General features: G+C 35.3%; 1 protein-coding gene across 1 annotated transcript in view; it reads left to right on the top strand.

Annotated features, from left to right (window-relative positions):
• Window positions 1-1,383: 1,383 nt before the first annotated feature.
• Window positions 1,384-27,446, top strand: part of LOC108973655 (irregular chiasm C-roughest protein) — a 69,666-nt gene continuing 43,603 nt past the window's right edge. The window contains exon 1 of the mRNA XM_018941047.1: window positions 1,384-1,822. The gene's annotated coding sequence lies outside the window, so the exon portion shown is untranslated. The remainder of the gene's footprint in view (window positions 1,823-27,446) is intronic.

Below are 27,446 nucleotides of genomic sequence, written 5' to 3'. Positions count from 1 at the left end.
TTAGAATCAATCAAAGTTTGCGCACTGTTACTGAAAAATCTTCTCCAGAAAAGTAGTCTTTAATAAATGGTTATGTACAAATTAAATCGCAGTAAAAGTAACACAAGGCTTTCTTGCCTGCGAACTAAATGCTGTACAACCTTTTGAAGGCGACTGATCGACTAAATATTTGTATGAAATATGAATTTTGCGAGCTTAACAATAAATTCGCTGAAGAAATTGAGGTATAGTAAATTGTCATCTAAAATGCAAAATAACGTAACTTCACTCTTCATAAGTTTACAGGCGAAACAACTCATATTCAAACAAAATTTGAATTTTGGTTATAAAATGGTTATATATTAGTTATAAAGTGGTTATATATTAGTTATATAGTGGTTATATATTGGTTATATTTCACAGCGGAAGCTTAAAATTTTATGCTACATTTATGTCACATGATGTAGTCAGTCGTAAGCAATAAAAATGTCAATTTCGATTTTTTGATGAGAAGTCGTTTTGCATTTTAGGTGACAATCTCTCTATCTTCTGCATTCGGGACGAAAAATTTTTATAAAAAGGAATATCGGGAGGTTATATATTAATTGTCTCAATAAAATTTAGTCAGATTTCGTAATGATAAGGTGTATGAACCCCTGACATATCAATTGGCGCAACGAAATCGCTTCCAACTGTTTGCACACAACTTGCACTAAACAAACAAGTTTTGATGCTTACGAACCGAATTTTATTTATTTTTAAATTGTACCACAAGTCGGACTCTTGGAAATAAGTCAAGGGTTAATAAACGCTCCAACAAACACATTGTGCAGAAAATACTCAAATTTGCATTTATGTATTTTATTAAAATTATTTAAAGCCTACTAATTGTAGTGCCATTAATTTTCCGCAATATCAGTTAATACGAAATATGCATAATTTTTCGATTACAAACATGCACATGCATGTGTTTAAATTATTTTCAGCAAGTAAAAAAGTAATTACATTTTTCTTTGCATTATTTTTATTTTTAGCTCACACAGTGCAACACAATGAAATAAAAGCGAAAAAGTATTTTCGAAAAAATTACAAAGAATGCATGATTGATACGGAAAACCAGTGAAAAAAGGCCGTAGACACATAAAGCAAAAAGTAAAAGAAAAAAATGTAACAAAAAAGTTTTGAAATTAAAACAAATAACCAATTCCATGCGTGTTTGCATGCAATGCGGCATTAAAAATAAACAAAACAACAACAACAACGCGTGCATATATGCAAATAACGGCAAGTATATATGATATTTTTAGCAACAAAAATATGCACTAAAACAACAAAGCGCAAAAACTAACAACGAGTGTGGAAAAACTGAAAAATAGCAGCAATAACAAAAAGTAAATAATAAAATAAAAGTTAAAATAGGCAAATAAAAATTATGCTTGCGGCAATCGAATGACAAACAACAACTGCAGCCACAACGACAATATTGCAAGCAAACATACACGAATTTTGCAAGAATTCTACCGCACACACACAAACATACCTGCATGTGTGTATATGCTGTGACAAGTGGCAGCGAAAATTGAGGCATGCAAATAACTCCATGCAATCAAACAAATAAATAAATTCGTTTATGCGGCAGCAAGTAGGCGAAAAGTAATACATACAAACAACAACAAAAAAGTAGCGCAGCAATAAGTGCAACGAATAAGTGTAAAACAGCCGCTGCCGCCAGTCACTTCGCTGCCACACACAACCACGCACACACATATGTGTCTGAAAATTCGCGCCTCGCAGCCAGCGCAGCACTGAGGCCCGTTCATTAAAGGGTACAGCAATTTTTATGGTAAGTTGCACAGACTTTGCGTACTTTTTTCGACTTTTTTTTTTTTTTTTTTTTTTTTTTTTTTTTTTTTTTTTTTTTTTTTTTTTTTTTTTTTTTTTTTTTTTTTTTTTTTTTGAATTTTTGCTCCTACATTCTGCCCGTGCTAAGCATACTTTGCTGCTTTGTGGCATGTTTGCGGCGTACGAAAGTTCACCGGGCACTTTTTTCGCCGTTTTTCTCAATTTTTCTCTTTCTTGTGGTAACTTTGTGGTTTTGCTGTGCTCTAGACGTCGCCACCAATACCAGTTAAAAGCGGCGTTATGGCTTAAAGCAGCCAAAAATTGTTGCATACTGTGAGGCGCTGCTTATTAAAGAGCAATTTATAGCACATTCGTGTACGGCATGCATGCATTTACATGTGTGGTCATGAACTTTCTTATGTTTTTGTAATTACTGTAATGATTACTTTATATTGTAATCATTATTTTATGTTGTAATCCTTACTTTTTACTTAAATCATAATTTCATATTTTAATCATTGCTTTATGTTGTATACATTACTTTACATTGTATTCATTATTCTTTATTTTAATGATTACTATTATGTTAAATCATTACTTTGTATTGTAATCATTATTTTATATTGTAATCATTACTTTCTACTTTAATAATTACTTTATACTGTAATCATTACTTTTTGCTGTAATCATTACCTTCTACCGTAACAATTACTTTATTTTGTTATCATAACTTTTCGTTGTAAAGATTACTTTTTGCTGTAATCATTACTTCTTACGTTAATGATTACTTTATGTTGTATTCATTACTTTATGTAGAAATCAATACATTGTTGTAATCATTATTTTTTGCTGTAATCATTACTTTGTATTAAACACTTTACTTTATATACTGATAATTACATTATGTGGTAATCATCAGCTTGTGCTCTAATGATTACGTGTGAAAAAATTTTTACATAAGATATTCCTCAAAATAATTTTAGTTTCGCTAAACTTTCGTACTCTTAAGGACATAATCGAAATTGCTTGTCAAGTTCAAAGACCTGCAGCTAACTTTAACTTCGTCTTGCGCACAATTCCCCAATTTACCCACATTGACTACCGAAACTCGAGCGCACATTTTGTCGCATGCATTAAACGTGACATTTATTTATATCAGCTACCTCAATACGCCGCTTGAACTCGCTCTGAGCTCTGAACTCTGCACTAACTTCTGCAAAAGTGTCATATTCGCGTTTCGAAAATTCACTAATGTGAGTTCAACGAAACTTACTTAACAGCGCGCTCGTGCTAATTTCGATACTAAGCGCTTGCTTGCCACATGCCACTTGGTCTGCAAAACTGCCGTATTGGTACGCGACTTTCCACTTCACTAGCAGTTACTGGCGGCATCTTTAGTTTGCCGTTTTTGACTAACTTTTGTGTATTAATATGCAAACCAGCGCCTTTGGTTACACCAAAAGTTTAAATAGAAAGAACGTTCAAAATTGAAAGGCAAGAATGTGTGACAAAGTCTGCTGCTCATTAACTGTTAAGTATTAAATGGAAGAAATTCTTCTTCTTTACAGAAAAGTATAATATCTTTTTATAGAATGAAATAAATTATAAGAAGTTAATTAGAGCTTATGTTAGAGCCCAAAACTTTTAAGATTTCGATTAGTATATTCACTGAAAACTAGGGCGATTGATATTAAGGTATAATAATTATTTTCATTCTTCATCCTTAACCTCTTCATTTGCTAGTCAAATAGATTATACTAGGTTTTGATTTCATAGAAGATCCAAGTCAAGTTGCTGCTATGAAATCAAAACTTATTTTTGACTCTGTATAGTATTTATTTGCCTAATCTCTAGTATTATATTAGATTGGTCTCGCCAACTTTTCACAGAGCAAAGCGAAAGAGACAAAATTTTACCCAATCGTAATGTAATGAGCTCTGCTCTCTCGTCAAAATGTTTTCATTTAGAAACATTAGATAGGTTTGATAAATAAATRAGGATTGCACCGTGACCAAAGGTCTATTGTGCTCTCTCCTAAGTCACAACGACTCACTTAGCCAAAGCACATTGATAAATTGCAATACTGCTAGATGCATTGAGGCGATGCGATTCCTGTTTGGAAACATGGATCTAAGAGCTTCTATCCTGCCCTTGCAGACTGCTGTGCCCACTCCTTCGTCCTTGCGGTGCATCACCTTTATGGTATAAAGACTAACCGCAATGAAAGGTGCGTGATCTATAATGTTGGTGTTGGTTATGTCATTTTATACACTGCTGCACCAAAAACGATTTAATCTCGTACGCAGAGACCGCTTTAACTGCCGCTTGACTGTCACTGAGTATAACTCGTTGTGATAGTTGCGTTCGAGGTTCATCTTTACGCACCGACTTACGAGTATAGCAAAGAGGTCAATAAAAAACCTTAATTCAATCTATTTACTATTCTTATATAATCAACCGATTTATAACAGTTGTTTTATCGATTGAACTTTTAAAAGTCTTAACAAAAAGCCAATTACTATTAAGTGAGTTGAGTCTTCAAAGCAACGAGTTTATTATCAAAGCAGTTTTTAAGGCATCTAAATTCTTATCGAAAAACGTTATTTTACTGAATACTAAATCGAAGGAGAGTCGACCCAAAGGCATTAAAGTCAGAACTAAAAACATTCAATATTAAGCAAATTTTCTTACAAACGAACTCTCCGTGAAGACATAGTCTGTAGTAATAGTTGAAATTTAATTTATTTTATTGCAAATCAATGCAACTTCAATCATTTCCCATACAAATAAATACAATTTTTCAATATTAGCATAATTTCAACTGCGTTTCTTGCCCTCGACCGTAAACCAATAAATAAATAAAACTTTTCCTGGCAGGAAAAGTGCAAAAAATTGAATTAAAACACACATTGACAAGCAGGACCTCCCACTTAACCATTGCTCGCACACTTGACTTGCAGCAGCAGCAACAACACAAAAAGCAACAAACACTCGACTCAATCGCACAAATGCTTGGCTCTTCAATCGACAGACCAATGACCAACACAACAGTGCGGCACAGAAGCGCAAAGAAATATAAGAAATAATAAGAAACCTAAAACGAACGATCGAAATTATTACGGACTTAGTGGAGAGAAAAGTAGAAAAGTCGCAAGAAAATATTGACGTAAATGGAAAATAGTAAAACTGTAGAAGTTCCAGCGAAACTTGGTCAAATGCAAGTATGTAAAAATGAAGCGCAAAACGGAATAAAACTTGTTAAAGTAAGTTTACTTCTGCCACACCATCATGCACCCACGCCCACTTTGCCACTGCAGCGACAAAGAGGCAACGGCAACATAACCGATTTAACTGTCCAACCGCCATTTGCTTCCTGCCACTGCTGTGTGGCATATGACGGCGCCGGCGATTCGGTCATAAAAGCAACGAGAAATAACGAACTTAGCGAACTTAAATTTTATAAAAAATATGTTTTTTGCAGATTTTTGCTTTTCCACGCTGCCACTTTTCTCCGTAAATTCGGTTAGTTTATTATTATTTTATGGCAGGCAACTCAAAGTATTTGCGCTAGCAACTAGCCGTGGTTATACTTGCAGTCAGTGGTGTGGCGGCGCACGACAAAATCCATATACTCTTATGTGGTGAGAATGTATCGAACAAATGCACTTATCGTAGCGACAAGAATCGCAAAAAGTTGCAACTAACACGAAAGGCGCTTGTACGGTTTTATAGTGGCAAAAAGAAAAAAAAAACTATGTGTATTGGGAAATAATGGACAGCATATGTGTCTATATGGTATATAAGTGTGTATTAGTGCTAAATACTTACTTTTTTATAACTGTGGAATATATTTTTATGAAGGCTCATCCAAGCTTAGCACAATTCACTTCCATGTATTTGCAGGCAAAATCTGGAAAAATTATAAAAATATAGTATATTTTTGAAGCGATAAATTGCATATAAATCTTAAGACCAAAAATAAATACTAAATTTTTTTTAGCTTATTGGTAATTAGTAAATGAGAACTGTGTCTGAAAACAAATATTATTGGGTTACATGTGCTTCCTCGGTTAAAAACCAGCGTTTATACCACAACTTTTTTTCACATGTAAAAAATTAAATATTTCATAGGAATATTTTATTGTTACAAACAATGGCCGTGTTTAAAATATATTTTTTAAAAAATTTCAGAATTTCTTTGTTAATAGTGTGTTTAACACTTTAATTTCAGAATTTCTTTGTTAATAGTGTGTTTAACAAAGAAATTCTGAAATTTTTTAAAAAATATATTTTAAACACGGCCATTGCGACGCGATTTTCGGTGGCTCTTCGGAAAATAAATGCGCCCATGTTGGCAGGATAACTTCTTACAGGATCATCTATGGTGCTAAAGTACGTGTTACAGTTAAAATTTTAACTTAGAACTTGGACGAAGAAAAAAACAGAAAATTGGATTTTTGGCAGACATTTTTACATAAAAATAACAATTTCAGGAAAATATCGCGACATTTCTTTTCAAATAATTGTGATCGAAAAATATATCCTTCGTCCAATTAAGAATTGTGTGAAATTTCATGACGATCGAGTAGCTCTCAAGAAATCTTACCAACCGACTTCAAAAACGCAGTTTCGAGAAAAACGCGTTGAAAGACGGCGCTCTTAATATAGCTGGCATCGAGCGCACAAGTTCTCGAGGTTGTATCTCAAATTATTACTTGGATCAACTTGAAAATTTAGAACAAAATTCTGGAGGTGTTTTAGAATTGAATAAGACAATAAAATATTATTTTTTAAAACCCGTAAGCCCATGTAACCCTCTTGAACCTACTCCATATTTTTCCTGAATCCTACTACAATAATTAAAGTTAAAAATTCTAACATTAAAAATATTTTCCTTACGCCTTTGGAGAGAAATCAAGAATATAATATATGTAAGAACAAATCTAAACTCGGTAATATTTATGCCTGGAATATTTGAACTAAGGATTTTTTAGGGTATTTATATAATTGAGAAACCGCTGTCAAGGCAATGAAAACGTTAACCTTCAAATAATAGCTCAAACTAAAATCGGTTGCAAGATAGATTAAAGAGTTAGATCAGTAAAGAGCCATAAAAAGTTGCAGCTTTCACGCTTTTATGACGGCAGTACTACTGTCGGGGCTCTTCAAGCGTATGTGGTTTAAGAAACTCCCGCCATTTGATACAAAATAAAAAGTCATCTTAATCTACATACGACTTGCTAGTAAATTGCATACGTTTTTGGCTTTTTAACAAATTAAAATGTTCAATTCAGGCAGGTCCACGTTTTAAGTTTTGCAAATTAAGGCTATCCTGGACAATTGCTTCGAAATAATTGGAATTAAATAATGTGTTCAAGACCCTGAGCTGTACTCTAAGCCAAAAAATAGTTTTTTGAAACTCACAGACTGTGCCAACTCCAAAAGTAAATGAATGTGAGTACCAGATCAATAATTATTGAATAATTTGACAATGATTCAGTGAGCGTCGATGAAAGAAATTAAAAATGTCAACATATGAAAAAGGACGTTTGCGTTGTGGCAAAAATCTATTTCAGATTAGGAATAGAGTGATCCAGAAGACTGACTTTCAAACAAACACAACATTCTGCTCTGAAATGTAAGTCATGTGACTTGAAGTGAACTCGAACTTATACAACTCGACGTTCTTTCTAACTTGAAGTCCTGAATTGGATATAGCATTTAGAAGTCAAATTTTATACAATTATTTTTACATAAACCTTAATATTAATAGTTCGTAGCACATGATTCTTTAAGTCTCATTTTTCCGGGAAATCCCACTTTTTATACAGCAGCTCGCGTACTCATCCCTTCAAATATTACTATTATATATTATATTGAGGTGGATAGTCTCAATCCAACCGAATTTATAACATACTTATATATTTCAAAACCAACAAATGTCACAAATACATTCTTTCTAATAGCCTTTATGAAGGGACTGCAGTAGCCCAAAGCGAAATCTCAATCATTATCAGAGAGACCTCGTGGCACCACCGGACCTGAAAGCCACTTCGCGACACTCAACGAGTTAATCATATATTCTTGGTAGAAACGGAGATGTAATAATTATTTGCTTCAAATTGTAAAGAAGTCATCGCAACAGCATTAAATAGCAATGGACTGAAATTTGCTGTGAAAAAAGATTCAGTTGTTGGAATTGTAAGCAAACTATGAGCAATTGACAAATTTAGTTCAAGTATAATACATACATATATGTGACCTGGTCTACGGAAAGGGGGCTTTGGTGTCAAAAAATCAATTTTCACTTTTTAGTTGATTCGGATGGAAGATGAGATGCTTTTTCACGTGATAGAATCCAAAAAGTCATAACTTAGTTTTCGCACGTTAGCTCCCTTTTGTTAGACCAGGTCACATATAACGATATTTCTATATTTCTGTTGCTTTTCCGAACAAATATTCTAAGCTTAATGACAGTTTTTCATAATGGTTACTTGTAAATTGAATAATAATAGCTATTTACGCCTAAATATTGAGAGGATAAAAATCGTAAGTTGAGTTAAGCAGTTTTGTCAAATTCCCCAAAGTTTATAGATATATGAAGCTTTTCTCACAGAGTTCTACATATACCTGTTACAGACAAAGTTTGAGAACTATGTAACCTATTAATAGAAGAACCACTTCACATTTAGTTTCTAGAGAGGAAATTTAGCCTGTCTTTACAAAAAGTTGGATAACATAAAAATACTTTTTTAAATGGGCAAGCGAAAAATTGCTATTTACTTAACCTAATCTTAGTTTTTCAAACATATCTAACGTAATATAAATACAAGTCTCTTCCAACAAAATATTTCTGTAGTCAATTTATTTCGAGCATATTTCCATTTTATTTACAAATATTTGATATTAAAAATAACACAATTGAAAAGATTACGTAACTAATACAATCGGCTGTGGATTACGGCATTAACTATTCACATTCTAATTCTAATCATTATCACTTTAATGAAGCAACCAACGCTTGCCTTTGAAATAATCCAGCTGCGCAGCTTTTTTCCCAAAACTTCGAGAACTGCCACGAATTATAGCTGACTGGCAAAGCCTTCACTAATTTCCAATTCAGCAAAAGCGCCTGTTGCTGGCATTTGGAAATCGTGTAGACACAACTTGTGAGCAAGACACCCACACACACGAATACGCATTAGCACAGCAACAAACGAGTGTTTCGGCAACAGCAGTAGCTTTTCGGTGAAACCAACAACTTTTCGAAAGCACCAAAATCTCTTTTTAATACTTTCGAAAATTAAAAATTCAACAACAAAAACAACAAACAACCGAGCTGGCGTGCAGAGATGTGGGTGTTGTTTGGGGCAAGGAGACTTAAGAGGAGCAGGAGGAGAGGAAGCAGAGCGCATTTAAATGCGAGAATAGAACGGGTTAACAAAAGCAAATTATAGCGCCGAAGTGAGGGGAAGAGTAGCAACGAAGAAAGTAAGGGAAGGGAACGGAAGAAAAGCGCAACAGAAATGTTCACACACACATACATACAAACAAACATGTATATACAAAAGCAAGTAGTGCGACAGCAACATCCGGCAGAAGGACCCACTTGCCGCTGCATTTACGCCCGCTTTTATGCTTTTATGCTTTGTTGTTTTTTTTTTTTTTTTCAAAACAGTTTTGCAGTCGCATTATTCGTAGTTTAGCGTTAAGCAACGGAACAAATTAAATTTAGCCAACTCGCGCGCCATACACAAACATAAATAAAGTAGTGGAAAGGTAAATGGAAATTGCTGGGCAGCGTTGCATTTATAGTCGCTGCAAAATGTAAAGCTAACGGAAGTGCCAAGGTGAGGGATTTGCAAAGCGTAAATAGTTTGCAAACTTATTCATTTAACTTGCCACTCAGCGCCACGCGCAGCCTTTACTATGCAAATACAACTATATGCACACACATATACATATATTTGTGTATTTAATATATATATATGAAACATAATTTTTTGTGCTGAGGACTCAAAAGTTATGGCTGAGTGGCGCTGAAGTGACGCCTAAACAGTCCAAAGGGAACTGTAATTGAAGCGGCGCATTTTTTGCGCCATTTCTATGTGTGTGTGTGTGCGCCTAAGTAGGCGCTAAAGTGTGCTTTATGTGCGCTTATGCTATGCTATTTTTTGTGCTATGCTCTGTGCATGTGTGTGTCGGTGTTGTTTGACGCTGATAAAGTTGTGCTCACAAAACAAAAGAAAGGCTTTTAAACTATGCCAGCAGTCAACGAAGTGTGTGTAACTTAAAAAACGCTTTGTGTGTTTGCCTTAAAAGGTTGATAACGCAGTTGTTTTTTGTTTTCCTTTCTTACATTGTCCTTTCCTTTTTGCTGTCAATTTTTTAGTTTTTACATATGTGTTATGACAACAAGAAAGTGACTCCTTTTGTGGACAGAGTTTGTTTAAAAAAAAAAAAAAACAACAAAAAATAAAAATATAGCGAAAGCAGTAAAGCAAAAAGGCAATGAATATCTAATAGAAAAATGGCATATCAAGAGTTTTAGAAAACTTTTTGCGCTTTGTCACACGCTTAGCTCATCGGGGGCCTATAAACTTATTTACACCCAGCATATGCATTTTTTCATTTATTTTCCAATACAAGTATATGCTTATATATTTTTTTTAATATGCAAGTTTTAAAACTGTCTGTGCTTGCTTACGTACCTACGTACACATGTAAATGAGCAGCACAATCAGGTGTCGCCTCTAGGACATATAAAAAGAATATATATAAACAAACAAAGTAAGTGAAAAAAAGTGATTTTGCTTTGAGGGTAGTGCATTTGACAACAGTTATTTAAAAAAATAACACATGCTATAACTTTTTATTTTAATTTTATCTATTTTTCTCACACTGTTATAGATTTTTTTTATTCATTATAAAGTTTTCTGCAGCTTTTATGCTTCTAATGATAGTGCACGCTTCTTGAGTAATATTATAAAAAGTTGGCTAAGCAAATTAAAGTAATTTTTGGAAAGCTTTTTAGTACAAATAATGAAAGAATTCAGAGTATTTAAAATAAAAATGAGAGCTCGCATAGCAGAAGTAAGAATTTCTTTAATCAAATTACTAGTGAATGCAGATAATCTTCCATACAATTTTTTAATACTACTACATGGCAGTATATGAAGCAACCCCATACTATGACGGAATGTTCCCCACACTTCATTATTTGTATATCATGGTTCCTTTGGATGGCCTCATCAACCCAATAGGTTGAAAATAATTAAATTTTGATTCGACTGACCTGATTGCAAGCTTCCAGTCATCTGCTATTTAATTTCGATGTTCTCTTGCTGATTTCAACTGTTCCTTAACATTCTACACTGACAATGCAGGTTTTTGTTTCTTACCGCTGCGATATAGCCAATGTCGAGGAGTGTTCCTCTAGTATTCCATTTACTAGAAAGCTTATTTATTTCTATAAATGCATTATTTGTTGTCTAATGCTTGTTTCTTTTCGGATGTACTCTGACTTGTAATATGAAGAAAATAGGTGGCCTTTCCTAAACGCTTATCACCACTGATTGACTTATTCAAGCACTTTGAATGACTATAATACTCCCCTCAATGTGTTATGATACCTTCTTCAGTATTTTGAAATACGCCTTCCGCATCATCATCGTGGTATGAGTTACTTGCAGTTCACTAAGAAAACTCTCCTCCTGGGTACCATCGCAATCCTAGGGCCACTTTCGCAATACTTCCGGTTGGTATTTTTGGTACTCTCATCTTAAGACATACACGTCATTACCTGTGTCCAGGTCCTCTTTTGTGTAAGTAGCATATTTTCGAAGTAATATTTAACGCTCTTCCATTTTTCCTCGCTTGAAACGTCACAGTTATGATATTGCCCGCATTCAGGGGGACAACGAAAGTGTGGAGCTTATCTTGCTGTGTTTGCCAGCGAATGCATTTGTGTACAGCATCATCCGATTGCATCGTTGTACAAGGTGTGTTCTAAAGTAAACAGGACTTTTTGAAACTAGCGTCCTCTGATAGCGCCATCTATATGTCGACTGGTGCGTTAGAATCTACTATCTCTATGGACTGTTCAGTGAGAATTTCATGACATTTCATTGATTAGAAGTGAAGTTATTGCGTTTTAAGTGTCAGTATATTTGTGTTATCGGTGCGAAAATGAGCTTCGAACAAAGAGCCAACATTAAATTTGGTTTTAAAATTGGTAAAACTTTTACCGAAGTGTTTAAATTGATGAAACAAGTTTATGGCGATGATTGCCTATACTAGCAGAGTGCACAAGTGGTTTCAACGTTTTCAACGTGGTCGTGAGGACGTTAATGACGAGCAACATGTGGGCCAATAAAAATCTGTGATCACCGGAAAATTCATCGGAACTGTGCGTGAATTCATCAAAAATTAGCCGAAAATATTATTGAAATTTGTGGAAATGGAATTGAACATCTCCATCGATCCTATCGATTATCGCATTTTGATTGAACATTTGAGCTTACGAAAGGTATCTGCCCGGTTTGTTGCGCGCAAATTGACTGACGATCAAAAATTGCTCAGAATCCAACATACGAAGAAGATCATTGTGACCGATTATTTGACCAAAAATTACGCTTTAATATTAAAAATGCATTTGTCCATTAAAGGAAAGCGTTATGCAGACCTAGAGGCCATTCAAAAGGCTTGCACCGGCATACTGGCGGCCATACCGACCAACGAGCCAAAACACTCGTTCGACATGCTTTTGAACCGTGCTAAAAGCTGTATTGACGCAGAAGAAGACTATTTTGAATAAAAAAAAAAAAAATTGCCGAAAGAACCATGTTTTGTTTCTTTAGAATGCAAAGTAACTAAACATCACTTTTCATAAGTTTACAGGCGAATGAAAAACGATATAATAGAAACCACTCATATTGAAAAAAAAATGTATGTTTGGTTATAAAGCGGTTATATATGGGTTATATATAGGTTATATCTGTCAGTGGAAACTGAAAATTTTATTCTACATGCGTATATGTAACTTGATGTAGTGAATCCTAAGCAATAAAATCAATTTAAATTTTTTTATACGTTGTTTTGCATTTTAGGTGAGGTTATGTATGAGTCTTATTCCATTTTTTTTTTTTTTGTTGTAATTTCATATGCACGTATCTTCTAATTAAATTATGCGCTTTTTTATGAAATTTCAGACCTTTTTACTCATTCGCGCTATAAACATATGTAATCCTCTCTTTCTAATTAATAATTCATTTATAACTATGGATATTTTTGTGCGCGCTGTCTAATTACCGTTATATTTCAATTTGAAATTAAAATTATAATTTTTTTTTTTTTTTGGTTTCTTCTACAGCTAAATTAATACTGTTGCGTTTTATTTATAAATCATTTATATGCTTTTATTAAAACGCTGTTGGCATGCAGATTTTCACACATCTATAATTGCCTTTAATGCATATTGGCGGCAAATCCATTTAGTTTTTCACATTTCTACACAGCGAAATGCCACAAGTAAGGCGCAAGCGCAGTCGTAATGTATAATGCAGCTGCCAAACTATTGCAGACATTATTAATTAAAGCAATGAATTAAGTGAAATTAACACTTTTTTAATTTATAGCCATTGCGCATGCACGCATACAAATGCGAGCGTAGCTGTTTGCGTGCGTGTGTGTGTGTGGCGCTTATAARCAAACATTCACTTTGCGGTCAATAACTAATGATCTATGGCTGGAAATATAATTAATAATAGTAAAATTACAATAGAAACAAATATTGTTATGCTACGAGTGCAATGAAAAGCACGGGTGTGTGTGTGTGTAAATCTGCGAATAAATTTGCTTGCAGTTATTTTATACATATATGTGCATAAATACTGCTATAGCAATGCTTACAAATGTGTTTGCATATTTTTTCCAAGTCTTTTTAGGCTGCGTGCATATGAAATGGCAAAAAGTGGCAGGCGAAATCCGCTTATATCCGCAACGGCTGGTTTAACTTTTGCGCATAAATAGTTTTTCTTTGTTATTTACATGAATTTCGTTTGCTCTACTTTATTTGGTTATTAATTTTTATTTTGCCAATTTCCCATGGCATATAGATAACTTAATTACAAATCATGAATGCATAGCTTTTTGTGTTCCAGCCGCTCTCTTTCAATTTAATTTTCTCCTTTTTTCTCAAGTGGAAGTGTGGCATTCATACAATATTAATTCATATAATAAAAAAGCATAATAAATACATATAATGGTTTTATTAACATTTGCGTATTGAATTTGCATTTTGTTGAAAGAGAAAAAAATTCATTAAATTTATTCACTTTATGTTTTGTTTACTAATTGGTTTTATTTGCAAAATGTGTTTACTATGAAAATAAAATGATTTTTGCGATATTTTTATACCATGAACAAATTATATTGAAGTGGGCCTAGTCTAGTTGCATGAATTTCAGGTAATTTTTGAAGGGTCTTAAAAAAGGGAATTATTATTTTTAGTACCTATATTTCTATTAGATATTTATTAATATTAACAGAAGACAGGAAATAAAAAAAAATTAAATTATCAAAATTAACAGCTGATAAATCGAGGGCTTTCAAGAAATTCGCACGTGACAAACGATTTCAAAGTTTCTAACAATCTGAAACCAAAACAAAAAAAAAAAATAATACATCTGGAATAATAAAAAATATATTTTAACGAAATGGCGACTACTTCAAAAGAAAAACAATTTTGTAAAAACTTTTTTTTTTTTAAATTTTTAAAATAGTAAATATTTAAATTTTGGGGATAAGGATAGTCCCAGCCATAGACTATAAGAAGACTCTCAAAACACTTCAGGTATAGCAGTCCAGTAGAATCTCAGTAAGCGTGGGTACCGTTTTAAAGAAGAAACGGGGTCTGCAAAATACCTATAAATCCGAAAATAATTCTAATTTTGAAAAATTTTCTTGTAAACATGTTCCTGAATAGTTGTACTTTGAGTTTGTTTCTATATTTGTAACACCCATTACTCGGAAATATACCCGAAGAGTGGATGCTGAAAGACGAGTCGATCGTATTTTTCCATTTACGCAACTCGCGAATTCACGCTCGGCTCGGATTTGAGCGTTCACTCTATAAGAAACTTCAAATTTAACGGCGAATGTTTATCATCATTCGACAGAATATTCTTTGGCATTTATTACGGGGTTTTCAATAAGAGCGCTAGAAAAGTTCAATGAATTTAGTATCAATGAAATTCTTTATTTCTGGTAAAGTACATTCGATGACATTATGTATGGAACTCGATTTTTTACCACGGCCATCACGGTCACGCTTTGAGAAATCCAGATGCTGAACCCAATTTCCGACGGGTTTCAAGCATAAATCGGGCGATACTGCTACAATTTCACTTTCGACATTCGAGCGAAGTTCGTCAATCGTCGCTGGCTTGTTGGCATAGACCATTAAATAGCACGACAAAGGCGGCCATTTTACTGAGCCATTTCGTGAGATAACAGGTTCACCAAAATTGGTTTTCAACAAATCGATTCTGACATTCGCTGTGTGGCTAGTGGCGCCCTTCTGTTGGAAGCACGTATTGACCAAGGCCATATCATACAATTTGCACCAAAAGTATTTTTTTATTGCTCAATGATCTGATTAGCGATTCCCGATGTTCCCGCCGGTCCATAAACCGCACCAACCCGTAATCGCTGAAGATGATTTTTCGATGAAAATCCGGATTATTTTCAAGTTGTTGCTCAGCACAATTCACAAACTTGCGACGGTTCTGGTGATCAATCAGCTTCAGTTCTTGCATCAATTTGATCTTGTAAGGATGTAGGAAAAGATCTTTTCGCAAAGTTCGCCACAATGACGTCACAGGTATGCTGAACGCTTAAGAACGGCGCGTGAGAGATTGTTGTCTTCAATGGAAGCGCTAGTGGTAGCAATACTCTCCACACAATGTACACTTCTTTGTCTAACTGGCACGGGTACAGTTTTCATTGTGCCTGTGGATTCAAATTTTTCCACTAGACGTTCAATTTTGGATCCGACAAGACGACTATGACGACCATAAATTGGACGTAGCATTTTTAAAGTTGAGACCACTGATTCCGAATTTCGATATTTTAATAATTTCGACTTGCTGTTGGAGCACATATCTTTCCATAATAAAATGGCGAACCTTACCGAAGAGAAATGTCCAAAGAGCGGGAAAGTATATGGCGTCTTTTGTTGTCCCTATCATCCTTTATTATCCCTATGTCTACTTTTGTGGCGTCCTTATTGAAAGGCCCGATAAATAAACACTCACCACCACTTTTACCATTCGTGTACGAGGTTATCTGCGAAACTCGGTTTTTTGCTCTTAAAGCATTTGGTTGGCAATCTCGATACTTTGTAGTAATAAAAAAATTAAATAGAATATATTTGAAATATTTTTAAATTAACTTCGTCGATCAAATAATATTATTTGTAAATATTCAATAGTTGGATTTTAGTTTTCATCTCGGACCAGTATAGCAAATCGCTACATATAATCTGAATTATCGAAATCCAATTTTTGTACCGACACTTTTTTTATTGTAAAGGGTATTATTGCTTCGGTGCAACCGCACTTCATGTTTTTTCTTGTTGTTTTTTAATTACATTCCTTATATGTACAGTTATATGCAAATTTCGGCAAAACTACGTGGCGTGATATTTTTGGCTTTGAAAAAGTGCGAAATCTAAAAATTTACAAATTTACGAACTGTAAATTATTCCAGCAGCTGCAAACTGTTGACCTCAAATTTTAGTTCTAGAAAAATAGTGGAAATTTTTTTATGCATAAATAGCGGTTGCATTGGTGTGTGCCTATTCAAAATTTATAGCAATCATAAAAGCAATTTAATTACTTGTTCATTTTATTAAACATTTTCTATTTGTATTCATAATATATTCATTATGTGCTGCTTTTGGTGACAACAAACAACCAAAATAAATTTAGTTTTATTGTGTGGAAGGCGTTCTGTTTATACAAATTCACTTTCACCTTTAATGTTTTCATTGCATAACAATCGAAATTGAATTGTTTGTGCCTGCTTGTGTTTGTAATCGAATTAAGGGGCGTATTTGCTGAAGTCAAGCGTTCTATTGTGATAAGCGCTTAGCTGGGAAGCTCTGCAAATTCCACTTTGTCCAAATTGTTTTTTGTTTTTGTTTCATGCGATAAAAGTAAATAACGAAATTGTTATTGTTGTTATTGCAATTCAAGTTTGGGTTATTTTAATTGTAATTTTATAATAAACACGCACCCTTCTAAGCAAGGGACGCAAATAAATAAATAATTCCATAGTATGAACAAGATGGTGAGGGGGTTAAGCTCTTACGCCTCCCGAATGTGTAGTATACTTCTTGTATAGATGCTATTAACACTATAACACCTATCCAGAATGGTAAGTCACCTCAAATGACACTTAACAGCTCTTGAACTGCCCTGCATTCAACCTTTACCGGAAGCGTTAGGGTGTTACGCCACTGATACCGCATGCTTGTTGGTACTCAGGCATGACTTGTTACTAGAGAGATAAAAATATGAGTAAATAGTAGTACAACAATAATCAATAGAATTTACACGGGTAAGATCGAGTACATCAGATTAGTTAGAAACTATCCGCTCCAAATGTGGAATTCCCACCAAAAATAATTCTAAGAAAATTATTAATAAACAATGCCGAAACCACTTAAAACATCAACAACAACAAATAACAACCTGCTGCATAGCTGAGTGGTTGGCAATGTGGCTTAAGAGTTTTTAACACTTTAAATGAAATTTTGAAAAAAATATAATATTGGTTAGTCGAAAAAGTGTTTTCGTATTTTGTCAACAGATATTAAGGGTTGTTCGCATAGACTTTACTTATCTCCACAGGAATAAGATGATATTAACTGCTGACCGAAGTGTTCTTGCAACAAATCGATTGTTTGATGGGATTGATGGGAAGTGGCGCCATTTTGTTGAAATCAAATGACGAGCTTCCAATTCAGGCAGCAATTAGCCGGTTATCATAGCGCCAAAACGGTCGCCATTGGCGGTCACGTTTTCACCGGCATCATTTTTGAAGAAATACTGACCGATGATTCCATCGGCTCACAAACTACATTAAACCGTTGTTTTTCTGGATTAAAATCCAGCTCTTGAATCTCTTCAAGTTGCTCCTCGTCCCAAACGCCGCAATTTTGCTTGGCGAAAACGTCGGATCTTCTTGGAACTTTTCAGGAGCTTTTTACAAAAATCGTTTCTTCAAACTACATCGCTTATTTTTAATTACTGTTATAAGGCGACCCTGAAAATCAAATTATATGATTTTTAATACTTCAAAAATCAGTTGTTGTGGAAGAATTTATGTCTCGAATATAATAATAAAAATTTCCAAAATTATTAGGTTGTCAAAAAAGTCTTGCGGTATTTTTATTGAATTTTCAATTGTTCATAAAATTTTTTTTGATGACTCATGCCCAGCTCTTGACCTATGCTACGGCTGCTACTATGCCGGTCTCTTTCGACCAATTCAGCGATTTGAGCCGAATTTTCGACGACAGGCCTTCCGGAGCGTGGCGCATCTTCGACCACCTCTACACCAGAACGAAAACGTTGAAACCATCGTTGTGCGGTGGAAATGGAAACTGTATCGGGTCCGTAAACTGCAAAAATTTTATTGGCGGCTTGAGATGCATTTTTGCCTTTATCGTGGTAGTACTGTAAAATATGCCGTATTTTCCTTTATTTGCTCCATGTTTGCGAGACTATAACTCACGAACGACTTAAAAGAAACGAGAATCAATCAAACACGTGTTAGCGCGACGATGCGACGAATAAAACTAGAACTACGCGCTCGCCAACTAGCAAAAATACCGCAAGACTTGACAACCATATATTATAATATGGCAACCCTATGCATACATATTTATATAATAACACACAACATTTTTTCTTATGAATATTCTCAACAACTATTGAACTCACGAAATCACTGTAATTCTGTAATGCTACAAAAACAGTATCTCAAATCAACATGTGTACAACAAAAAACATTGACTAACAAAATAGAAAAGATTTGCTATAGCAACAACAAAAACTACATGCGCAAACGTGCACGCACTGCAACAAATTCTAACAACAAATTCGTAATTCAGCGCGCTAAGCAGCGTGTGTGAGTTATGGTCTTCCCTTTATTGACCTACACGCTATACAAACCCTAAGCCACCTACCGCCACCCGCCCCTTTGGATTTTTCGCAGATTTAGTTAGGCAACTAACAAGCAGTCAAATAACAAATGAGAAGCACGCAATAAATTTTTGAAGCGAATTTCGTGACCTGACAACAAAAATGAAATGTTGCTGCAAACGAAGGATAAAGCAAAAACCATAAACAAAGCAAACGAAAAAACTCAAATGGCCGGAGAATGGTGGTRGTGGTGCTGGTGTTTGGCGCAGCCCACCTCCGCGCCGCTGCTGTTGCAAATTTTCCGCATTATTTTGACTATTTTCGTAAGAATGTTGTGTTTGCACGCGGTAGTGCGTGTCTCGGTTGGGGCTCGAGGGCGAATAAACGCGAACAAGTTTAAAATTATTTTAAATCGCCTAAAAACATGCTACAATAAACAAAAATTACAATTAAACACAAACACCAATGCACGATAATAAAAAATAAATATAATGAAAACATACCCGCAAGCCAATGGGCGGCCTTCAGATTTCAAAGTTTACATAAAATTTAAGCATTGACGGCGTAACGAAGGTAAGCTGAACAGCGGAGCAGTGAGGAAATATTGAAGTTGTTTGCCGAAGTTTTGAATTTTAAATGGCACTTCGCCGCTTTGCTTCTCATATCTGCTGGATCCGCGCTTTCAATATTTATGTGACATATATTTGCCTTTATTCACGCTTTTGTATTGAATTTTTAGCACAAAATCGAATGTCAAATGCCGTTTTGTTAACTTATGACAAGCGGGCACGCGCTTACTTCCGCCTAAATATATACACATATACATATTAGGGTGGTACTTAAAGCTGTGCAGAAAGGTTTTATAATTTTATAAAACTCCTATAGCTAACCTCAAAGTCGTTATAAATTTAACGAAAATATTCACACCTTTGGAGTCATTTGAGTAGTGTCTTAAAGTTGGCAGGGTTCCGTTAAGACCAACGTTTTCCAATTTATTACAGCTAACTTCAACTATGAAAGCAACTAGTGGTGCAGTTAGACTAAAGCAAAAAAAAACACATTTCGTTTTTAAGAACCACCCTAACAAACAAATTTGCCCAGCTATAATTTTATCTCGAAGACAACTTCTGCTTCGCTGACATATTTATTTGCTCTTATTTTACAACACTTACGAGCTCAAATATACAGCAGTAGATTTGTTTAACCCAATGTCACAGCTGCCCTCGAATATCCTGCCACTACGGTATTGCTGTTGTTGTTATCGCATTTTTTATTGCCCACGCCTAGCACGCGCACGTTAAATATACTTTTGACGCGCGTCTTGTCAAACAGTGCCACTGCCAGCGCCATTGCCGCGTGCGCTTGTTGCTGTGAGCCCGCCTCAGAGGGCGCTGTACTACAGGGCGTATAAGCAACGCATATATTTTCGGTTGTTAAAAATTTTGAGAGCAGTTCGTGACACACTTTGCTTTTCAAAATCGCCCAATTTACCCTTCACACCATTTGGGTAGCGTACTATTGCTCGAGGATAATGACTGCGACACGGGTGCATTAATGGGACAGCAGAGCGAACGGTCACGGAGTGAAAGTGTTTATAAAAATGGCAAGAAAAAGCGCTCTTGCACACGTGATATGGGCAGCCGAAAAGGTTTTCAGAATTCGCCAAATATTTTCATCTCAAAGGTGAGAATTGGAGAGGCTTTTTAAAATAACATATTATTAATGGATATTTTGAATTATTTCCGGAACAGCTCAGACTTTGAATAATGGGTGCCAATAATTGGATATATTGTTGCCTATATTATGAAGGAGACCCTGTAAGAAATGCAGTGAGACTTTTAATCAGAAATACGTACCTTGCCGAGGAAAAATTGTAGTTAGTCAAATTTTTAAAGACCATGAGCTCAAAATTATTACATAAAAAATGGTACAGGTAACGCTGTAGGAACTGCAGTGAAATTTTTAGTCAGAGATACGTACTATGCAGAAGAACAAGTGTAATTAGTCAAATTAGAGTTTTTTTTTGATTTTAAGTCAAAATAAAATTTTCTTCTTATTATTTAAAATTAAAGGAGACAATTTAATAGGGTAAGTTTACACTAAATTTCGTCAAGAAAAATGTTTTTGTGCCAGAGAAAAATTAATATCCAAAAATTTTGAATATTTGAATTTTTAACTAAAGTTTTGAGGTTATGTGAAGTAGGTGTATACACAAAAGTTGCAGATGCTTTCATAACCTACAACTTTGCCCTATGACATTTTTCTATAAAACTCCCATTTCTAACGGAAATCGAGCTAAAATATTTTTAACGCTTGAAAATGTGGCTATGTTTTTCCACATCCTCTTCCCGTCCTCAGAAAGCCGTAAATTATTTTTAATTTCATTTTAATAATTCTATCTTTTACTTCTAATAATTTTTAAGCCACTATCCATTTCTTTCACCTTTTATCATTTTCAAAAGCTACTGCACAGTTCTAATGTTCTTGTTCTTCAACAAAAAGTTCAGTTTGGCAAAAGTAACTTTTTCTTAAAATTATTTGCCTTTCATACAAATATGTTACTTCTTCATATTTCAGGTATTCATCGATTACTCATCTCAGGGCACAGATTGAGTTGTCAATTTTCGAAAGTGCAATTGTAACAGAACTATTCATTTGCCAATAGCCCCTTTCACTTTCGTAGACATCAAAGCTCACTAGTGCTTCAAACTAAAGCCAGCCATTCTATCCAGCAAATGAAAAGAAATTCGTAATTTTTCCTATAAAAATTTCAATTTAGTTGACTGCAATTTATCGATGTTCGGCAGGTGTTAAGTGGCATGCTTTTAGGCGCTGCAGCATATGCATGCCAAGCACACGGCCAACACACTGTCATCATAATTAACGCATATAAGCTTATATAATTATGTTTGCCTGCTTATCCGCTTGTATCGTGGATCAATGCCACTTCAGGCATTTGTGCGCTCACCGTCAACTGTTGCCATTTCACCGTCCGTTCGGCCGCTAAATGCATCACTGCATTATATCTCGCACACCTGCATAATTAGCGCGTCCAACAAATTCCAAAGCAGCCATGCCAAGTGACGCGGCCATCAATATTTGCGCAGTTGGTTAGTACTTATTTATTTGCTGCGACGTCACACATACATATATACCCACAAGTATGTATGTGTGTATGTGTGCGTTTGCGCATGTTCGCTAGCAATTTATGCATAATTAGTGTTATTTAGCGCGCACACCCATATGCCCATCACACGGATTTGAATTTCATAAATATATACTCGTATGTACTGCCGCAATCTGGCAATGCCGCAATTTGGTAATATTTTCAGAACTACTTAATTACACAAGTTTAGAAATTGGCGCTTGTTGCTGCAGACTGTTGGATCATAGTAAGTGCAGACGCACATTTGCCTAAATATAGGCGCAAATTTATTTTTGAATGTCTAAATTGAAAAATCCGATTCGTTGGACTAGAGTTACTAATAAATTTCGTATATATTGCCTGAAAGCAATAGAGATTTTGAAATTGTCCGCACTACTCACAAGGTACTACATATAGCAATCCATAGTTTTGTTAAAAGCCCCAAAACTAGGGAGAAGCTAGCCAAAGAGATCACTAGATCTCTTACTATCAATCGTGGGCCAGCACTGATCCGCTCCCGTTCTTTCGATAACGGTTCTACTTGTAGGATGCCTTTTTTTGCTAGCTCATTAGCTTAAATTGCGATAGCCTGGCACCCATAAGAGTGTTATCGCAAAGCCACTCGATGCTTTAGAAAGCATGGTTTGAAACCCTCTGACCAACCCTGAAGGCACTGTTAATGAGTTTAAGGCTAAGATCGCTGCTCTGCTATCTGAGTGAATGGTAAATAGGGGCAGGTAACCCAAACAGTAACCTATAAAGCTATATGTGGTTAATATGGCTAAAATTTATTAAAAACAAAATCTAGAAATATTTTAGAAAAGGACATTGAAGCCAATACTCCTGAGAACATACTTGAAAGTATAAATTTGAAAACCAAGTCACTAGTTTAGTGTAATGCAGCTCACAATAAAGTTGCCAAAAAAACTATTAGTCAATAAAGCTGATTTCCAATTTTTCAAGCACTTGGATTCCAAACGACTTATCAAATCAAATCGTAAAATGATAAAATCTCCTGCGGATCTAGCTATCCTTAAATTAAATCCATCATGAATGAACATTTAATGAATTTTCACAGCATACTTTTATGCGCGCGTAATATTTCTTTCACGTTCAAATGCATATAACTGTATTTGTGTATATTATAATTATTTACTAATTTTTACGCTGACGCGGAATACGCCAATCACAAGCCTTTTAAGCAGTTAGAAACAGCCGCACAGCAAGCAAATAACATATTTTACGGTTATTAAGCAATTAGTTAGCGATTACAGAACGAACAAGTGGTTTATTAAAGCGGTGGATGTAGGGAAGAGCAAAACTACGTGAAAAAGTTCAAGCTGTTTTTGGGAAAAAAGGAAAAACTTTGATTGCGCTTCGAGTATGCTTTGGCTTCTGTAGCCGAATCATAATTTATTTTCACACCAATTTGACACCTGCTGTCCACACACCTACTACTCAGCGTTATTTGCCTATAATTTGAGACTTTGCTCACGACAGCGTAAAATTATCATTTTCGATTGAAGCAAAATCGCTAATAATTCATCTTTTTTGTGGCAGAACTTTTTAATAAGCAATAAATTTCAGCTGCTCAACGAACTGCGACGAAGCATGCCATTCGACGCTGATTAGCGTTACGCCGAAGGGCATCATTAACAAATAATCTACGATTTTAGTGCCTGTTTTTAGGCGTGCTGGCGTAGGCCTTATAAATTTATATGTTTCTTTCATGCCAGGCAACTGCTTGAGGTGTGTGTAATATTTCTACACTTAATATTTAAATAATTTAAGATTATTAGAGCTTTAAATGCGCACAGCGCCTAAATGTATGCTGTATGTGGCTGCTAAAGCCCACAAATGCTAGTGTTAATATACCACAAAGGCATCAAAGATAATCTACAACCAAAAAAATTGTTGCCAAAATATGTAAGCGCGCATAAATTAAGGGCAAGAAAACTCATAATAATTACAAAAACAATAAGTAAGCATGCGAATATAGTATGTGATATTAAAGCAATGGAGGAGCAGGCGGTAGCAACACAGGCCAAGGCATATTATTGTAATTTGCGTGTCGCAGCCAATTTGTGGCGTTTCATATTACTGGTCATTCGGCGGCCGAGCGCATGCACCAAGAAGTAAACGCGGCAAGCTGCAAATTTTTTTTTTTTTTTGTTTTTTTTGCTTACAGCAAGGCTTCCGTATATTTTATGCTTTCTTTTTTGGTCGCAACATACACAGACACACACCAGCCATGGTGTTATGAGTAATGGGTGTATTTGTTATTGTTGTTTGTTCGAAAATTACGGCTAAAATGGCATGAAATCTGTTAATTATATGGCCAACATGGGCAGCTGACCTACACCACTTATTAAATATATACAATTATATATAGTATATGCATATATCGATAAATTTGTGTTTGTGTGCCCTCCTTCCTCCCCGCATTGCTGTCGTCGTCCACTTTTACCAATGTCTCCAATGTCGTTTTGCTGTGCATTGCGCTCATTTGGCGTCTGCTGCTGGCAGCTCGTTGCCAACACAGCGCCAAATTGCCACAACGAAAGACAGCAGCAATCTGTGAGGTAGCAGCAGCGACGAAAACTCGCACAACCGAGCGCATCATCATCAGCAACATCATGAGTATTATTATCGGCCACCGACGCGTCGCGGTAGTCCAGGCTGCCAAGGCGAATGGATGGCATAAAGCAAACGCGACAATGTGTTGACAACCCTTGAAATGACAGTTGACTGTTGCTGGCGGCTGTTGGCTGCCATTCGGCACAGCGGCTGTTTTCGCTCAAATACCAGCCAGGCGAACGTCGGAAATATATGGCTAATGGAGGCCATGACTTCGGTGCTGCGCGCTTAATTTCTTCACTTTCGCGCAAATACCAAAAGGCGGCATGTTGTGAAAGTTCACAGGCACTTTTTTTTCGTTTTTGTTGATTCCTTTCATTTGATGCTCTTGCCTAGCGTTGCGCCTCTGCAGGGTATATGGCGTTAATTAGCCAAGTTTGCGCTACTCAAAATCCGAAAATGTTTCCATAAATATTATTTTACTCGTTGCGCATATTTCTTATATATAATGAAACCGGCTCGACTTCCGCATTGCAAACAAATAAGAAAGATATCAAACGAAATATGCCACTGTGGCATTTCAAGTTTGTAACGTCAATAAATCAACGCTAAACGGTGTAATCAGTCAGTTGGTGTGATGCCTTAGCCACTTTTGAAAAGTTATTAAAAGTCAAATTTCTGCCATAAAATTGTTAATGGACTAGAGTGAGTGGCGCCGCTTGGGTTTTTAGGGGCGTATGCTTGACGTCATCTGTGCTGGAAATATGGAATTGTGGGAGTTGCAGCACTCTGTGTTGATTTAAATGAAGTCAGACGGTAAATAAAACTGTAAAAGCAGCAAAGGCGGACCTTAACCTGCTGGTGTAGGTACTCAGAGTTGAGAAATATGACTATTAGTATAGGTATCAGGTCGTGAGATTCGAATCATTCGAAAGAAGATTACTTGGCATCTATTTTTTCTAGATTTTCTCTTTCAAATTATGGCCGCTCGAAATTTCTACCATATATATTTGTTAGAACTCAAAACCGCTCGATACTTTTAGCACCATAAATATGCTCACAAAATTTTTAATACGAAGCGTTAATACTATGATAACAATGCTTAAGTAAGGGCTTTATATGACATTAGGAAAAAATAAAAATTGAAGTAATCATCGGTCCAAATGATGATAAAAATCCTTGCAAGGGCACAAAGAAGTATTCAGGCTCTTCGAGGCAGTTAATAAGGGAAGACATATGTATCACATCTATTAACACATGAACTGTACTAAGCCTCTTTGAGTCAGCTGATTAAATCAAGTGGTGTGATAATCGAAGAAGGCACAAAAGATCATAAGTCGGTTTTAGATAAAAAGTTAGCGTTTATGAACTTTTTCGCATCACTCAATGAGCAAAATTCAGTAAGTGTCATTCACTTAGGAGTGGCCAAAAACGATTCATCACGACTTTCAGCGTTAGACCATGCATCCCCTGGCGAAATATCCCTCCAAGGTTGTGCGAAGAGTTTGGGACCCACATCGTAAAAAAACCCAATGTAAAGAACGAAACAGTCACTTTCCATCTAGCGCCCCCTTTCGAGTGATTGTAATGTTTATTGATATTTTAAGAAGTTAATGAGTACAATTCTATATGAAAAACATCTTCTTAAATCGTAGTCTTCTCTGAAATTTCGAATAAAACAATCTGGAAGCCTCTTAAACACAACCCAAGCACAGCTGTTTCCCAAACAGCTTTCAAATATATTAATATATAAAAGTGCTGTGTCATAAACCTCTCGCCACTATAAGCCAATGTCATTTAATATGGGCTTTGTGTGCTCAAGGGAATGGCAATGACAGCACACATACATACATACATACATACGAGTATATGCATGCGCCATATGCAAACAGTTAATAGAATGTTTTGTCACACCAGTCAGCTGTCAATGGTCAATACAAGGCAATAACTGAAGGATATAAGCGAGAAATGTGCATGAAGGTAACACAAAGGCAATATCATGCAGCGCTGCCACGCTCATACATATGTATATGTATATGCAGGGAGATATAAGTATGTATATGCAAGGATATATACCATGTATTTAGTTAGGAAAAATCTCCTTAACGAAATTGTAGTAAAATCAATAATCCACCGTTTCTCCCCCCGACAATACATGTGCGCCAATGTACAGATAATTATATATTGACATACCAATTAAGGATGAAGAAATATGCAGGCACGTGTAACTGTTAAATTATTATTAGGCGTATATAGTGCATGCAATATAGCATAAATCATTATTAGTTTGGATAGAATGGCAACAAAATTTGTAGAAGATTACATAACACGAACGCCTACAACTGGCAATTTTGGGCGCTTGTTGATAATAAGCGTTTTTCGCTCCTACATGTAAGCTTGCTGCATGAGAAGTAGGTATATATATATATGTTGTACATATATTGCGAGGAAACTATAATTATTTTTGCAACAATTTCTGTAAATCTGTTAAACTAATCGATTTCCATTGAACGCAAATTGCGCTTTCACGCCCTCAATTTGGAGGATGAACCTTACACACCGACCTACATATGTACAAACAGGTCATTATAAATAATTTAATCTGCTTATATACATATGTATATACTATATTTACATATGTATTAGGGTGGGACTGAAAAAAAAGTGATTTAATTAATTAAAAATATATTTTT

Source organism: Bactrocera latifrons, unplaced genomic scaffold (genome assembly GCF_001853355.1).
Source record: "Bactrocera latifrons isolate USDA-ARS-PBARC rearing strain unplaced genomic scaffold, ASM185335v1 scaffold_5, whole genome shotgun sequence".
Taxonomy (NCBI): Eukaryota; Metazoa; Arthropoda; class Insecta; order Diptera; family Tephritidae; genus Bactrocera; species Bactrocera latifrons.
This window is presented reverse-complemented; position numbering and strand designations above follow the sequence as displayed.